Source organism: Nerophis ophidion, linkage group LG08 (assembly GCF_033978795.1).
Source record: "Nerophis ophidion isolate RoL-2023_Sa linkage group LG08, RoL_Noph_v1.0, whole genome shotgun sequence".
NCBI classification, from domain to species: domain Eukaryota; kingdom Metazoa; phylum Chordata; class Actinopteri; order Syngnathiformes; family Syngnathidae; genus Nerophis; species Nerophis ophidion.
In genome coordinates, this window is record NC_084618.1 from 43,348,412 (window position 1) to 43,366,429 (window position 18,018).

The 18,018-nt window shown below is 43.9% G+C and overlaps 1 protein-coding gene across 6 annotated transcripts in view; it reads left to right on the top strand.

Moving 5' to 3' along the window:
• LOC133557815 (protein shisa-6) overlaps positions 1–18,018 on the top strand; it is a 260,224-nt gene that overhangs the window by 22,328 nt on the left and 219,878 nt on the right. The gene's annotated exons all lie outside the window — the stretch shown is intronic.

Sequence of the window (18,018 nt, forward strand, 5' to 3'; positions counted from 1 at the left end):
GCATGTTTTTCCCGTGACTGCGTGGGTTCCCTCCGAGTACTCCGGCTTCCTCCCACCTCCAAAGACATGCACCTGGAAAAAAAATAATACAAACTGGGGAGTCACAACCCATTGCCAGTAAGCCCAATGTCCACTTTGAAAGTTCCATCTAGGAGCCATTGTTGCTTCTAAATATTATTTAACTTTTTTTAGATTGGCCCTAGGCGTAGTTAAAAAGAAAATAAAAAACAACTCTAAACAGCCTGCATCACAAGGACGATTTGGGCCGCACTAAAAAGAAAACAAAGTTTTTTATTTTAAATTAGAAAAATAGTTCGCTGTAAAAAAACAAACAAAAACAATATTGGCTTTAAATTAGAAATGTAAGAATAATCCTAAAACAGTCATAACAGAAAGTAAAAAAATATAAAATGTATATAGCCCTGCATCCATCCATCCATTTTCTATACCGCATGCCCTTTTCAGGGTCATGAGTATGCTGGAGTCTATCCCAGCTGTACACCCTGGACTGGTCACCAGCCATTGCATGTACTGTAGGATAAGTGATTATATCCACAGTAGAGGCTAATACTTTATCGTTCTCAAAAATGTAAATGTCTAATACATTTTCTAATCATCCAAATACAATATTAATATTAAAAATAACATTTATATTTGTTGTCAAATATACAGTAACAGTATTTTACAATAACAGATGGATTAGTTTTCAAAAAGTCGTTTATACATATGTTTACCTTATATATACTGTATATACATATCCATCCAGGTTTGTCATAAATGCTGGGAGGGAGATTGCAGCATATTTGCCTACAACTTTAAACAATTTCAGCATTATGTTTTGTATTTTCCTACAAAGAGCGCCCACAATGCCAACCTTTCAGCTGCATAATCCTTTACTGTTAACACTCTGCAATCATCAAATTTGAGCAAGAGTGTGATGGTGAGAGCGTGGCGAAGGGAAAAGGGAGCCTGCAACAGCAGATAATTACAGTCAGGCGAGGTAACGCAGCCCCTGCAGTGTCTGACAGGGTGAAAGTGATGACCCCACAGTTACACAGTGGTTGAAGGGGATAGTCACACTTTACGTACGTTTACATCCCCTTAATTAGTTTGATTTCACAAATAAATCGGTTTCTCTTATTTTTCACTCGTGAATGTGAGGCTATTGGTATAGGGCTCTCACTAGCAGAAGCGCTCAGAGCTCAGGCCCGGCCCTAACCAATCTGCCGCCCTAGGCAAAATTTTAGGTGGTGACCCCCCACATCGGCAGTGAAGTGTATATAAGAAACCGAATAGCTTTGTCTTTGACCTTTTTTTTTACTTAAAGAAAGCAAATTAACAATAAGAATAGTTAACGAGATAAAAAAAATACGAAATATGAATACAAAAAATAAAAAATAAATGTATGAAATCCAATATTTTTTACAAACATAAACACAAAATAAAACGTGTCAACAAGTTGCATAAAATAAATTAAAAATACAATATAAATAAGGCACTGCACAAAACAAGATATCAAACCATCATCAATCAATCAATCAATGTTTACTTATATAGCCCTAAATCACTAGTGTCTCAAAGGGCTGCACAAACCACTACGACATCCTCGGTAGGCCCACATAAGGGCAAGGAAAACTCACACCCAGTGGGACATCGGTGACAATAATGACCCAGTGGGACGTCGGTGACAATGATGACTATGACAACATGATACTGTGAAAGATCAATCCATAATGGATCCAACACAGTCGCGAGAATCCAGTCCAAAGCGGATCCAACACAGCAGCGAGAGTCCCGTTCACAGCGGAGCCAGCAGGAAACCATCCCAAGCGGAGGCTGATTAGCAGCGCAGAGATGTCCCCAGCCGATACACAGGCGAGCAGTACATGGCCACCGGATCGGACCGGACTCCCTCCACAAAGGAGAGTGGGACATAGAAGAAAAAGAAAAGAAACGGCAGATCAACTGGTCTAAAAAGGGAGTCTATTTAAAGGCTAGAGTATACAAATGAGTTTTAAGGTGAGACTTAAATGCTTCTACTGAGGTAGCATCTCGAACTGTTACCGGGAGGGCATTCCAGAGTACTGGAGCCCGAAATGAAAAAGCTCTACAGCCCGCAGACTTTTTTTGGGCTTTGGGGATCACTAATAAGCCGGAGTCCTTTGGACGCAGATTTCTTGCCATCCATTTTCTACCGCTTATTCCCTTTCAAACCAGTATGACTTTAACAACTATATTACAAAAAAAGGGGATCCTACAGAGTTCTCTATTTGTGTTTTTTAATATTGCATTAACTAGAATGACTTACAAATGACTGTACACCACCCCTCATCAACCTCACATCACCTGCTACAGCCTTACTCTCCTAGTCTTTCTTGCAGCAAAGTCATCTACAACATTATCATTTGACAACTGATTTGAGACCACATGATTTATGCTTATGATGGAAAGTCCACTGAGATGTTCTTGCATCATAGTAGATCTCAGGTAGGTTTTAATGAGTTTGAGCTTAGAGAAGCTTCTTTCAGCAGCAGCCACTGTAACAGGAAGAGTAGCAGAGATTCTCAGAGCAACCCATGTGTTGGGGTAAATTTCTGCCAGCTTCTTCTCATGCAGGAAGGTCATGAGTTCCATGTTTGTCATGTTCTTTGATGGCTGTGAAGTTCTTCCTGGCCGTATTCTTCAGGACCACTCGGAATCACCACTCTGGCTTGACACTGTTTTATTTTCTTTTTACTTTTCCACAAACAATAGTTCAGACCCCCCGAGATGCTTTGCAGCCTGCGCTCGTCAGCCTTTCTGTCGGGCTCTCCGGGTCGCGCCTGGTCTTTTCTGACCCCCTCTCACTGCCTCCGGCCCTCCTGATAAAGAGACAGGTGATTAGATGACTCGTTCCAGCTGAGAAATCTTCTCACCTGTCATCGCTTCACAGCCGGCTCCTGCACATGCCCCGCCCGCAGGGGACGCGTCGACCACGCCCCTCCACATGCCTCCACCGCCAATTTAAGGCCTGGCACCCGTCCGGCCGCGACCACTCCCCCCCACCCCCGTAGAGGGGCGAGAGAGGAAGTCGGCCACGGCCATCTGCGTACCCGGCCGGTGGACCACCCGGAAGTTGTAGGGTTGCAACGCGAGGTACTACCGGGTGATCCACGCGTTGTCATCCTTTATGCGGTGGAGCCATTGGAGCGGCTTGTGGTCCAAGCAGAGGCTGAAGGGGCGCCCCAACAGGTAATACCGGAGGGCCCCGACCGCCCATCGGACCGCGAGGCACTCTCTCTCCACCGTACTGTATCGAGAGCTTCCGGCTGATGTATAGGATGGGGCAGTCGACGCCCCCCACCTGGTGCGACAACACCGCCCCCAGACCCCGCTCCGACGCATCCGCCTGCAGACAGAAAGGGATGGAGAAGTTAGGCATGCACAGTACCGGCTCCTCGCAGAGTGCAGATTTTACCTGTTCGAACACCTGCTGGCACTGCTCCGTCCACTGGACCAGTTCTGGCGCACCCTTTCGGGTGAGGTCGGTCAGTGGGCTGGTCAAGTCCGCGAATCGGGAAATGAAGCGGCCCAAAAACCGCCTCACCTCCTTTTTCGTCTTGGGGAGCTGGCATGCTGCAATCGCCGACGTTTTTTCAACCTGCGGTCGCACTTGTCCCCCCCTCAAGTGGTACCCCAGATACTGCACCTCCCTCCGACCAATTGAACATTTCCCGGGGTTGGCGGTGAGCCTCGCCCGCCTCAAGGACTCGAGCACCGCCCCCACCCGCTGCAGATGTTCTTCCCAGCTGTTACCCTGGATGATGATGTCATCCAGGTATGTGGCCGCGTAGGCCGCGTGAGGTCGCAGCACCCGGTCCATGAGGCGCTGGAACGTCGCGGGCGCACCGAACAGGCCAAACGGGAGTGTCACAAATTGGTATAAGCCTTCTGGAGTGGAGAAGGCCGTCTTTTCCCGGGACTCTGGCGATAAGGGAATCTGCCAGTAGCCCTTGGTTAAATCCAGTGTGGAAAAAAAACGCGCAGTGCCTAGCCGATCCAGGAGCTCGTCGACCCGAGGCATTGGGTACGCGTCGAAACGTGACACCTCATTCACCTTGCCGTAATCCACACAGAAGCGTATAGACCCATCTTTCTTCCCCACTAGCACAATGGGACTACACCATGCAGTGTGGGACTCTTCTATTACTCCCAACTCCAGCATGGTTTTTAATTCGTCTCGCACCCTTTTACGCTTGTGCTCGGGAAGCCTATAGGGGCGAGACCGCACCGTAATCCCCGGGCTGGTCTCAATGCGATGGCAGATGAGGTTTGTGCGCCCGGGCCGCGCGGAGAACACATCTGAATAGCGCCACTGTAATTCAGCAACCTCCGCTCTTTGTGCCAATGTGAGCTGGTCATCACAAGGAAGAGGACGGGGAGAGGCGGAGCGCGGGATCTCCGGCCCGAGCTCCTCCTCCTCCTTCACTACCCTCACCATGGAGACAGGCTCGGCCTCCCTCCATGCCTTCAGCAGGTTCACGTGGTAAATTTGCATGTCTCCGCCCCGGTCCGAGCGCCGGACCTCGTAATCTACCTCGCTAGTCTGCCGTGTGACCACAAAGGGCCCTTGCCACTTAGCCAGTAATTTAGTGCTGGAGTTTGGGAGTAGTACAAGTACTTTTTCTCCCGGTGAAAATTTCCTCAGCTGGGTCCCCCGATTGTACATGTGCTGTTGCCGTTGCTGGGCGCGGAGCAAATTTCCCCGTGATAAGTGCGCCACCTTGTGAAGTTTTGCCCGCATGTCCAGCACGTATTTAATTTCATTTTTACTGCGGCTGGAGCCTTCCTCCCAGCTTTCTTTAATAAGGTCCAGCACGCCGTGCGGCCTCCTGCCGTAAAGTAATTCAAAGGGCGTAAGACCGAGGGAGGTCTGGGGTGCCTCCCGCATCGCGAACATCAAGGGATCCAGCCATTTATCCCAATTAGGGTTGTCCTCGTGTATGAATTTACGGATCATTGTTTTCAGTGTCTTATTCAATCTTTCCACCAGGCCATCCTTTTTGTGGATGGTAAACGCTGGTGCGGATAGATTGAATTCCCAGCAACCCGTATAATTCCTTTATCGTGCGCGACATAAAGGACGTGCCCTGGTTGGTAAGGATTTCTTTCGGAATCCCTACCCGGGACATGACCGAAAAGAGTGCTTGTGCTACACTCTTTGCAGAGATGGAGCGCAGCGGCACTGCTTCGGGATATCGGGTTGCGTAATCCACTAGGACTAACACAAATCGATATCCCCGTGTTCTCGGGTGAAATGGTCCGATGAGGTCCATTCCGATTCTATCGAATGGGACCTCTATGAGCGGTAATGGCCGCAACGGGGCTTTTGGGATGGCCGCCGGGTTCATCAGCTGACAGTCCGGACAGGCAGTACACCATCGGCATATGTCTGCCCGGATGCCTGGCCAATAGAACCGGACCATGACCCGATTAAGTGTTTTTTCTTACCCCATGTGGCCTGCGAGGGGATTGCAATGCCCCGCCTGGAAAACCATTTCCCGCCGGGGTTTTGGCACCAACAATTGGGTGTATTCTTCGCCTGTTTGAGTGTCACGGGTCACTCAGTATAGCCTATCTCTAATAATGGAAAAGTGGGGAAATATCCGCGGTTTCCCCGGGCGCACCAGCTGACCGTCGATGTAATCCACCTGGTCCCAGGCCGCGCGCAGAGTTTCATCACGGGATTGTTCGAGGGGAAAGTCCTCCGTGGCTCTCCACTGGGGGGCCGGGGGGGCCTCCCGCAAAGCCCCCGCCGGTTCCCGCTCGACAGCGCCGCATGAACTCGGGTCGCCACTGAATACTGCGCGGATACTCCCCTGTCCTACAGCCCGTGAACGCATCCCCATACATTGTTCCACTAGCTGGCTAAACCCTGGCCAATTTGTCCCTAAAATCAATGGGTGCGTCAGTCGCGCACTTACGGCGACTTTTACTGTATGTTTTTGGCCCCGATACCAGATTTCGACAGGCACCACGGGATACGTGTGCACATCCTCATGTATACACATTACCCTCCCTTGTGTCGCGTGCCTCAACGCCCCGGGTCGAACCAGGTTCTGGTGGATCATGCACAGTTTACAGCCCGAATCCACCCTTGAACCCTTACCGGGACGCAGTACGTCTCCCCTGGATCAGGGAAGGGTGTTGGAGGCCCGGCAACCCGGATCACCTGGCCCACCTCCATTGCGGAGCACTCCTGCCGCGTGTGACCGGGCTTTCCGCACCTCCAACACACCTGCCCTGGTGTTCGCAGTGCCGTCTGCGAGGGAAGCCCGCTATCAGCAACGCCGGTACCCTGAAAACAAGAAGCAGAGGCACAATTATATTTCCCCCTCCCCCCTTGTAATACTGCTGGCGTGTGTGTGCGTGGGTGTCTTTTTTTTTTTTTGAGAGTGTCCGACGCTGGAACCTGTTCGTGGGTCGGCGCGTTCCACGCCGGTCTGGTATGGGGCTCCGGGGTTTTCGCGGCCTCCAGTACCATGGGTCTTCTCCGTGGGGCCGGTGTGGGTCTTGCAGCTGTCTCCTTCTGGACCGCCAGGTGGTCTTCTGCGAGGTTCACCGCTGTCATCAGATCGCTGGGCCTGTGGTATTTCACCCAGGCAGCGGTCCGGGCCGGTATCGCCGCGAGGAACTGCTCCAGCACCACCAGCTCGAACATCGGACTTTCCGCTGCTTGGGGCTGTAGCCATCTGGTCGCTGCATCCCGCAGTTGTTGCGCTAGGGTGAAGGGCCTATCCTCGGGGCCCAGCGTCAAGGCCCGGAATCGGCGTCGGTGGTCCTCTGGGCTGCTTCCCATCCGATCCAAGATGGCTCGGCGCAAGTTCGTAAAGTTCATGCGGGCGGCCGCTGGGGGACTCAGCGCCGCCCGCTGCGCCTCCCCCGCCAGGAGCGGCAGCAGCCTGGTGCCCCACTGCGCCTCCGGCCATCCGCAAGCCGTGGCGGTGGCCTCGAAGACATCGAGGTATGCGTGGGGGTCCTCGGTCTCTACCATGCGCTGCATGGTACCTCCTCTCGGGTTTGATGCCCCCTCTGCCCGGTCCATCAGTGCCTGTAGCACCAGCGTCTGCTGGTGTGATTCCGCCGCCACTTCTGCCAAGACTTGGCCAAGCGCCTCCAGGGGGCTCGTGGTGGACATATCGGGTTCGTTCTGTTGGGCGCCACTTGTGAAGTTCTTCCTGCCCGTATTCTTCAGGACCACTCAGAATCACCACTCTGGCTTGACACTGTTTTATTTTCTTTTTACTTTTCCACAAACAATAGTTCAGACCCCCCGAGATGCTTTGCAGCCTGCGCTTGTCAGCCTTTCTGTCGGGCTCTCCGGGTCTCGCCTGGTCTTTTCCGACCCCCTCTCACTGCCTCCGGCCCTCCTGATAAAGAGACAGGTGATTAGATGACTCGTTCCAGCTGAGAAATCTCCTCACCTGTCATCGCTTCACAGCCGGCTCCTGCACATGCCCCGCCTGCAGGGGACGCGTCGACCACGCCCCTCCACAATGGCAATGGTGGGAAATTTTGCATTAGCTTAATGCTAAAAAGCCAGGTTACTATCACATACTGTAACAGACAAATAATTTAATGTAGGCTAACGTTACCTACCTCTGTCTTTTTCTCGTTTCTCCTCCTCTTCTTTTCTCTTTTTTCTTCCCTGGGCACCTGACAGTTTTGGCCGTTTTGACATCTTGCGTTGATTTTTTGATGTGGTGACGTCCAAAAATAGTCATGATACGGGAAGGTAGGGGGCGCACCGTGCAGGGGTTGGGGGGGGACGTAATGTTGTAACAAATAATATTTCTATTAAATAGGCTTTACTTTGCATTTTAATTAACGTGGGATTATTTTTTGTATTTAAAATAATAGCACCAATTTTTTTGTTTCTTTTTTTTTCCGCCAACATTTGTGGCACTAGTGTGGCGCCCCCTGAAGGACGGCACCCTTAGCATTTGCCTATATGGCCTATGCCACGGGCCGGCTCTGTCAGGGCTAACAAATAACTGCAACTTTAAGTGCATGTAAACAAACTGTGACTTAACCCAACTAACTTTTATCATAAAAAGAGATATGTAATTATTTTAGCCATCTTGAAAAAGTATAATTTTATTATCTTTATAACACCCCCCCCACACACACACACATATATATGTACAATATACAGAGTTATTTATAGTAGCAAAACAAAAATATGCAAAACTTAGGAAAAAAACAAGAATGTCAAGCATAAGTTGCAAAACAAAAACAGGCTGCAATGTGGGAAAAAAAACAATAAATAACAAGTATACATTGAGGCTGGGAACCAAAAATAGCTAATAAAGAGGTCTCACCCAGGAAGAAGCCAGTGGAAAAGAAGGTAAAGTAAAAACATAAAGACTCAAGGGCATTATTTTAAAAGCAGAAACTTAAGTTACGAGCCTTCTCACCATTAGCGGGCGTACTACATAACCAAATGAACGCCGTAAGATCAACCCACAAAATGTACTCGCTCACAATACTGTAGCCTTTAGCTACAGATTGACATATTGTTGTTTTCCAGTCATGGATACGAAGAAGGTGAGTGTGAGGGACAGTGGTGAGAAGAAAATGCAAATGATATTTATTGAATTAAAGAAATAATCTAAACCATGAACGATTTAAGCGTAGCTATGCGAGTCGGCAGTCTCGCCCATCATGCTACAGCTTTTGTGCCAGCAAATACGGTGGACATTTATCCATGAAAATTAGGAGAAGCTGCTGATGGTGTGTGCGGCAGAGAAGCAGCTCGAAGTCTGTATAACTTATTCACTACTACTGGTGCAAGCTCTCTGCACCATGACAGAGAGGTCTGAGCACAGTGAGGGTGAACTGCCGCTGTAACTACAGAGGCAAATAACTAACCATCGTGTAAACCAACTGGATCGCGGCCGCTTTCTAAGATTAATACTGTACAGCAGGGCTATTCAACTGGCAGCCTTGGGGCCAAATCCGGCCCGGGACTGACACCACCCAGCCCCCGAGTTCATTTCAAAACTTGGGATAGACATTTTTTTCCATTTTAACCTTGCTAGCAAACTAAGAACACTATGGTTCAAACTTGTGATTTACATAATTCAGGAGTTCCTCAAGGCACCCCATTAAGTCCTCTCCTTTTTGGCAATTATTTTTTTTAAATATGATTTATGCAAGGTGTTGCTTGTGGCTTGTTTACTTTGGATACAGTCAGTAGTCATGTTTTCAACTTATTTAGATATACTAGTAGTAGTTCCAAAAGGTACCATATTAGGTCCTCTCTTTTTTCATTATTTTGGCTATTCAACTGGTGTTCCAGTTCAAACAACTTGTAAGAAACTCAACATTTTTGGCAGCAGACTCTTAAAATACTAGAGGACTGTCATAAGAATGATATTTGACTAGCTTTTTTGCAGAAAATCCTTAAATACCACAGAGAGCTCCTTTAACTGTGGCAAAATAAATAGACCAAAATCAAATGTCCACTATAGAAGACACCGGTTATTCGGAATACACATTATAAAACTAATAGTAAAGGACTCCTTTGCTTTCTGCAAATGTGGCCCCCAAAATGATTTAATTGAATATCTCTGCTATACATTATCACTTCATAAAACTACAGTTGTTATTTGTTGTACATACTATTGTAAAACATATTTCATCCCTGTGGGGAATATTATGTCGAAACAGAAAAAGCCCCCCCCAAAAAATAACAGTTAAAATAGAATACAATAACAATTCAGTAAAGCGTATCAACACTAATATGTTCAACATAAGGTCGGTGGAGGTTCTGATAATACAGAATATTTTATCTGTTTACTTATCTCTAAATGTTAGTTTTTCCTTTAAAAAGGCATGTTACATATTAAAATTGTGGTGTTTTGGGGCCAGGGCAAACCCGAATTAAATTGATTTCAATTCATTTCAGTAGGTGTCGATGTTTTGAGATACAAGCTCAGCTTTTTTGGTGTAACCAATTAAGCTTGTAAGTTAAAGTACTGTATTTTTCAAAGTATAAGTCGCTCCGGAGTATAAGTCGCACCTGCCGAAAATGCACAATAAAGAAGGAAAAATACATATATAAGTCGCACTGGAGTATAAGTCGCATTTTTGGGGAAATTTTTTTTGATAAACCCAACACCAAGAATAGACATTTGAAAGGCAATTTAAAATAAATAAAGAATAGTGAACAACAGGCTGAATAAGTTTACGTTATATGACGCATAAATAACCAACTGAGAAGGTGCCTGGTATGTTAATGTAACATATTATGGTAAGAGTCATTCAAGTAACTATAACATATAGAACATGATATACGTTTACCAAACAATCTGTCACTCCTAATCGCTAAATCCCATGAAATCTTATACGTCTAGTCTCTTACGAGAATGAGCTAAATAATATTATTTGATATTTTACTGTAATGTGTTAATAATTTCATACATAAGTCGCTCCTGAGTATAAGTCGCGCCCCCGGTCAAACTATGAAAAAAAATGCAACTTATTGTCCGAAAAATACGGTATGTACAGTATGTATGTCTTTCTGTATATCCTAAAAAATAAAGTAATAAAAGTACTCATTATATAAATATTTACTTATGCCTCTGAATCTTAGTCAAAATTGTGCAGTGGTTACAACTATCCCTTGTCAAATATTTAAAGTTATGTTTAAAGAGCACTGGTAGATTTCACAGCCTTATGTCCCATTCATGTTTTTTTTTCTTTTATGGGCATAATTGTAAGCCTGTTTTTAAAGGCTTGAGTAGTGTATTTTATGAAAATTAATGCACAGTTATCTGCAAAGTGACTGGGATGAATTATGTATGCCATCTTTGTGGAGAATAGTGGGTCTCTGACCTGATTAAAAGACTGAAAACTCTGAATGTCACATTGTGCTCAATTGTCTGTGTGAGTTATTACAACAATTGTGTGAGATGTTGCGTTTTGAGTAGATAAGTTAAGATAAAGTTAAAGTACCAATGATTGTCACACACACTAGGTGTGGTGAAATTTTTCCTCTGAATTTGACCCATCCCCTTGTTCACCCCGTGGGAGATGAGGGTAGCAGTGAGCAGCAGCGGTGCCACACCCGGGAATCATTTTTGGTGATTTAACCCCCAATTCCAACACTTGATGCTGTGTGGCAAGCAGGGAGGTAATTGGTCCCATTTTTATTGTCTTTGGTATGACTTGGCTGGGGTTTGAACTCACAACCTACCGATCTCAGGGCGGACACTCGAACCACTAGGTCACTGAGTAGGATTATGCAAGAAGGTGCAACAGAAACGACAAGACACACAGTTCTTATATAAACATTTCAAACAAAAACATGTTGTGTCAAACCTAATGGTAACATAAACTAGTGTTCTTGTTGTATCATTATGGTCTGAAAAATGTTGCCCCTTTTTATTTAAGCTTCAAAAATAGTTATAAAATATTATATAGTAATTTAGGAAATTGGAAAAAGATAAGAACAAGATACAGCATTCAGTTGTGTGTGGCATATTCCTTTTAACGCCAATAATAGAGAAGCGGCTGCAGGTGTGTCTTGGTGCTCCAGTTCGCAAGTAAAGGAAATATTTGCAGAGGAAACATAAAATAAGGACAGAGTAGGGGAAAACAATACAAATTACAATAGACCGTTCCAATGTTTCCCAGTTACATGCTTAAATATGTTTGACTTACCACAATGGACTGTCTAAAAATGTACAGCAAGAGTCAAACGTTTGGACACATCATTTACAGAGGTATGTATACAACCAAACATGTGACTTGTTGGTACGTTTTATTTACATTCCATAAGTTCCTTTCCATCACAAAAACGGCATTGGTAGATATGATCAAAAGTTGGGATGATGTTCCAAAATTGGTTTTCCGATGCCTTGATAAGAAAAGAACCGATTACATGGATTAGAATCCCTTTTTGAGAACCGGTTTCCGTTATCGAAGCCACTATACCGTATTTTTGTTCCGGGTGATATTTCTGTATCTAAGGTGCAAATAAGGCGCAGCGTATTTTTGGTCGCAGGCATGGTTAAACATACATCCATCCATTTACTACCGCTTGTCCCTTTCGGGGTCGCGGGGATGGTTAAACATACCCTAGCTTAAAAGATACGCTAGCATGCATGGACGCTGTTTGAAAAAGGCAGCAGGAGCAAAGGTAAGATCTGTTGTACTTTATTGAAGTATTTATCAATGTACTCACATTATTTTTTAATCAATTCTCATCCACATTTCCATCACAGTCTTCATCATCTGTGTCCGAAATGAACAGCTGGGCAAGTTCTCCATCAATCACGTCAGATTCCCTCTCCTCATTTTTTAAGTCAGTCTCGTTGCCGTAAGGGCTCCTCGGAAAACATGCCGGATTTTGCGAAAGCTCGAACAACAGTGCAAGCAGACACGTTAGCTCAAGCATCCACGATTCATTCACAAATTGTGGCGTAACTGCTTCCCAGTTTTCATGAAGCTATGTTTGTCCGTCAACCATCGCTCCTATTGATTGATTGATTGAAACTTTTATTAGTAGATTGCACAGTAGAGTACATATTCCGTACAATTAACCACTAAATGGTAACACCCAAATACGTTTTTCAACTTGTTTAAATCAGGGTCCACGTTAATCAATTCATGACGCTCACAACTTCACTTTGAACGTCCTGTTTACATCCATGTCCAGCAGTTGGAGTTTCTTCGTCATGCCTTAAAGGCCTACTGAAATGATATTTTCTTATTTAAACGGGAATAGCAGGTCCATTCTATGTCATACTTGATCATTTCGCGATATTGCCATGTTTCTGCTGAAAGGATTTAGTAGATAAAATCGACAATAAAGTTCGCCACTTTTGGTACTTCCTGAAAAAGCCTCGCCTTTACCGGAAGTCGCAGACAATGACGTCGCAAGTGTGGGGGCTCCTCACATATTCACATTGACTTTAATGGGAGCCTCCAACAAAAACAGTTATTTGGACCGAGAAAACGACAATTTCCCCATTAATTTGAGCGAGGATGAAAGATTTGTGTTTGAGGATATTGATAGGGACAGACAAGAAAAAAAAAAAAAAAACGCGATAGCATTGGGACGTATTCCGATGTTTTTAAACCCATTTACTAGGATAATGCTGGGAAATCCCTTATCTTTCTATTGTGTTGCTAGTGTTTTAGTGAGTTTAATATTACCTGATAGTCGGAGGGGTTTGTACACGAGTGTCTTGACGCCATGTCTCATGGGTGTCGACGGCAGCTGTACGGACGACACAAGCTCAGCTGATATCCAGTAAGAGGCGACTTTTTAATCACAATTTTCTCACCAAAACCTGCTGGTTGACATTCGGTTGCGATATATGTCTACTTGTCCGCGCTCTGATCCATAGTAAAGTTTCAGCTCCGGGAATTTTAAACAAGGAATCACCGTGTGTTTGTGTGGCTAAAGGCTAAAGCTTCCCAACTCCATCGTTCTACTTTGACTTCTCCAATATTAATTGAACAAATTGCAAAAGATTCAGCAACACAGATCTCCAAAATACTGTGTAATTATGCCGTTAAAGCAGACGACATTTAGCTGTGTGTGTGCGTAGCGCTCATACTTCCTAAAAACCTGTGACGTCTTGCGTACACGTCATCATTACACGACGTTTCCAAGACAAAATTCCCGGGAAATTTAGAATTGCAATTTAGTAAACTAAAAAAGCCGTATTGGCATGTGTTGCAATGTTAATATTTCATCATTGATGTATAAACTATCAGACTGCGTGGTGGGTAGTAGTGGGTTTCAGTGCCTTTAATATTGACTCCAGGTGGAAAATTTTCTTTCGGCAGCGTCTTTGTTGAAAACTACCGCAGGTGGCAGTTTCTGTCCATTGGCATAGCATGCTAGCACAACAGTAAAAGCCGACTTTTCTTGCCCCGTTGTGCGTATCGATTTGTTACCGTGCTGGTCCCCTTCTTCTCCACAGTGTGCTTCACCAGAATGTCGAAAGTGAGCGGCACCTCATCCATGTTGGTGATGTGTTTGTCGGCAATTGTTTTTATTTACAACGCACATAGCGGCACCATATGCTGACTGGGGGCGTGCCTTCAGCGTCCGCTCTCACCTGAAACCTTCACCCTTTAGCGTCTGCATGCTGTCCTCAGTCACCTCCGCCTTTCCTCCATATAAACAAGGTGCCGGCTCAGTCACATAACATCTATGGCTTTTGGAACTCAGTGCACACACAAGGTGCATACACAACAACCTATCTGGATTCGATAAGAGATTTGATAAGGAGTCTGTTCGATAAGAGGATTCATACATAATTTCTTATCAAACATCATCCCTAATCAAAAGTAAGACATGCACATTTTCAATATATTTGGGTTTCGTCTCATATGCCATGTGAACCTTGCCTCTTTCTGTCACCTCGCCGCCTGTCAGTCGTCTGTTGTGAACTCTCCGTCAGTCTGCTTGTCCTCTCATTCGCTCCCTCGGTCAGTAAACATACTGTTCATGCAAGATGATGTGCTTGCAGCCTTCTGGAGACCCTTAGAAGCATTTAGATTCACTATTCGTCTGAAGATCTGTTACTGTTAGGTTTGATTGATATTGAAAGGCAGTGACATCCTGGGATGAATTCTAGCATCTACTGTATTTTTGGAAACTCCACTTGAGGCATCAACAGGCTCGTAGACACCCACTCTCCAATTTACAAAATGCATGTTCATGTGCCCCTATATAGGAATTGATCAAAAAGTTCTCACAAGATATAAAAGTGAGGGTGTTCATCACATATAAAATATTAGGGAAATTATTTTATAGCGTTACGTTCTCAAAAACCTTCAAATACCATTGAGAGATCTCCGATGAGATTACAGTACATACAACAATATCTATGACTATAAGTGAGTGCCTTTTAAAGGTGAAGCACTGTGAGTACTTTCTGGATGCACGGTAGCGGTTTTAGTTTAGGCTAAGCAGTCATTTAGCAGTTAGTTGCTCCTTTTGAATGTGTTAAAGGCCTACTGAAATGAGATTTTGTTATTTAAACGGAGATAGCAGGTCTATTCTATGTGTCATACTTGATCATTTCACGATATTATCCATATTTTTGCTGAAAGGATTTAGTAGAGAACATCCACGATAAAGTTCGCAACTTTTGGTGCTGGTAAAAAAGCCTTGCCTGTACCGGAAGTCGCAGACGATGACGCGCTCCTCACGTCCTCACATTGTTTATAATGGGAGCCTCCAGCAGCAAGAGCTATTCGGACTGAGAAAACGACAATTTCCCCATTAATTTGAGCGAGGATGAAAGATTCGTAGATGATGATATTGATAGCGAAGGACTAGAAAAAAAATAAATAATAAAGTGAAAAAAAAAAGGCGATTGCATTGGGACACATTCAGATGTTTTTAGACACATTTACTAGGATAATTCTGGGAAATCCCTTATCTTTCTATTGTGTTGCTAGTGTTTTAGTGAGATTAAATAGTCCCTGATAGTCGGAAGGGTGTGTCCCCGGGTGTCTTGAGGCAAGTCTCTGAGGGAAGTCGACGTCAGCTGCATGGACGTCAGCTGATCTCTGGTAAGAGGCGACTTTTTACCACAATTTTCTCATCGAAACCTGCCGGTTGACAAGTGGTCGGGAACCATGTTAGCTTGACTGCCCTGATCCATAGTAAAGCTTCACCTCCGGGAATTTTAAACAAGAAATCATCGTGTGTTTGTGTCGCTAAAGGCTAAAGCTTCCCAACTCCATCTTTCTACTTTGACTTCTCCATTATTAATTGAAGAATTTGCAAAAGATTCAGCAACACAGATGTCCAGAATACTGTTTAATTGCGCGATGAAAAGAGACTACTTTTAGCTGCAAATGGTGCTGCGCTAATATGTCCTCTACAGTCCGTGACGTCATGCGCACGCGTCATCATTCCGCGACGTTTTCAACAAGAAACTCCTCGGGAAATTTAAAATTGCAATTTAGTAAACTAATTGGCATGTGTTGCAATGTTAATATTTCATCATTGATGTATAAACTATCAGACTGCGTGGTGGGTAGTAGTGGGTTTCAGTAGGCCTTTAACTGCCTTTTGTGTTACCGCTACTTAATACATTTGTTAATTAATGAACTCATTGAAATTACATCGATGGCTGTGTCTCTCCTTGACCAAAAGCAGGTCATTCCAATAATAATATGCGGCATTTCACTGTTAAAACGATGCAGCATGCAAAATTGTATGATTTATTGTTACCTGTTTATTAAAAATTACTATAGCCATCATCTTGCAAAGGCATTATTCCTAACGCTGCCCGTCTCCTCATTGAACAAATACAGTGAATGACAGTGAACTCAGGCGCAAAGACAAGCCAGAGTTTGAAATCTCTCTTGTGTTGTTAATTTTTCCTGCTTGGGAACACCTGGCCTTTCCCTGTAAAATACTCTACATAAATAAACACAAAAGGAGTGTGGCAGTTGTTCAGCAGAGATGGGGAATGGGGCTACAAGCTGGAACTAGTAATGCTGACTTCTACCTAAAAGGAACTATAGTTTACTAATAAAATTAAATCCCGGTAACCATTCACACTGCTCATAACGTTACTGTTGCTCTTTTCTAGAAAGAATAATGCATAATACCTGTTTAAGTCTGTTTTAAACATATGGTGCCTTACTTTCACACTGCGGTCCTTGTGTGATGACCTTGTATTTTTGGTGCACTACAAAATTTTGTGTGTTTGGAACGTTCTAATGTTTTTAAAAACCTGTGCCAGAAGCACAAACTGTGCAGACAGCATAATATAATGCTTTGAGCACTGCATTTTGTCTTTCTATTGGTATCCATGCTACCTCTTTGGGGGACCCTTTTAGATGTGAGTGTAAACACAACGCACCCTGCAGCCACAACAAGGACTAGTCTTTGAAAATGAGGAGCAGTCACATTCACAGGACTATGCCCTCAGTTAAAATAAACAATAATCACTTCTCTGAGTAATGCACTCTGTCTTATGATTAATTTACCACAATTCACAGGCAATGAGTTACTAATTTTTTCCTCTGACTTGCTTTATTTGCTCATATGCAAAGAGATTTAATACATGGTTTGCAGACACTGAAAATAACAAGGCTAATTTTACTCAGAAAGTACCAAAAATAACCAAATAGTTCCATATAGCGAAAAAGAATGCGAACACAAAGTTTTTCTTACAGAATGACAAGAATGCTTTTTTATAAGACAAAGTTGACAAAATGACGATCTATTTTCCTTACATTGAAGTCAAGGATGTTATTTGGAATCATGACAATAAATTCCATTCAAGTGTAGGCCTTCATTTGTACAATAAAAAAATAGTGTATGGCTCGAGTTAGACACAATGTCCAATGATCAGAGTATAATGTGAAATCCTAATTATTTAATTTGTATTTATTTAATAGCCAGGCATGTTGTACAGGAAACGGTTAAGGAAATATAAAATACTCAAAATACTCCAAGTTTGTCAAGAACAAAGTTAAAAACCAAAGACGATAAGCTGCAGAAACAAGTCAATAAGTACTACTATTATTATTACTACTACTATTACTACTACTACTATTAGCAATATTAATAATAACTACAATAAGACTCGGAAAGTGCTAATATCTGACAGACTCTATCTCCAAGTAGTAAAGAATTCTTTAAAAACAATCTTGAATCCATATGGTTATTCGTACACGCTCAAAATCTAATCACTTTTTCCTTATCCCATTTTTGACATTTTCGTTAAGTTAAATCAGCCACCGCATTTTTCGGAGTATAAGTCGCCCCGGAGTATAAGTCGCACCTGCCGAAAATGCATAACAAAGAAGGGACAAAACATACAAGTCGCACTGGAGTATAAGTTGCATTTTTGGGGGAAATTTGTTTGATAAAAACCAACACCAAGAATAAACATTTAAAAGGCAATTTAAAATAAATAAAGAATAGTGAACAACAGGCTGAATAAGTGTACGTTATATGACGCATAAACAACCAACTGAGAAGGTGCC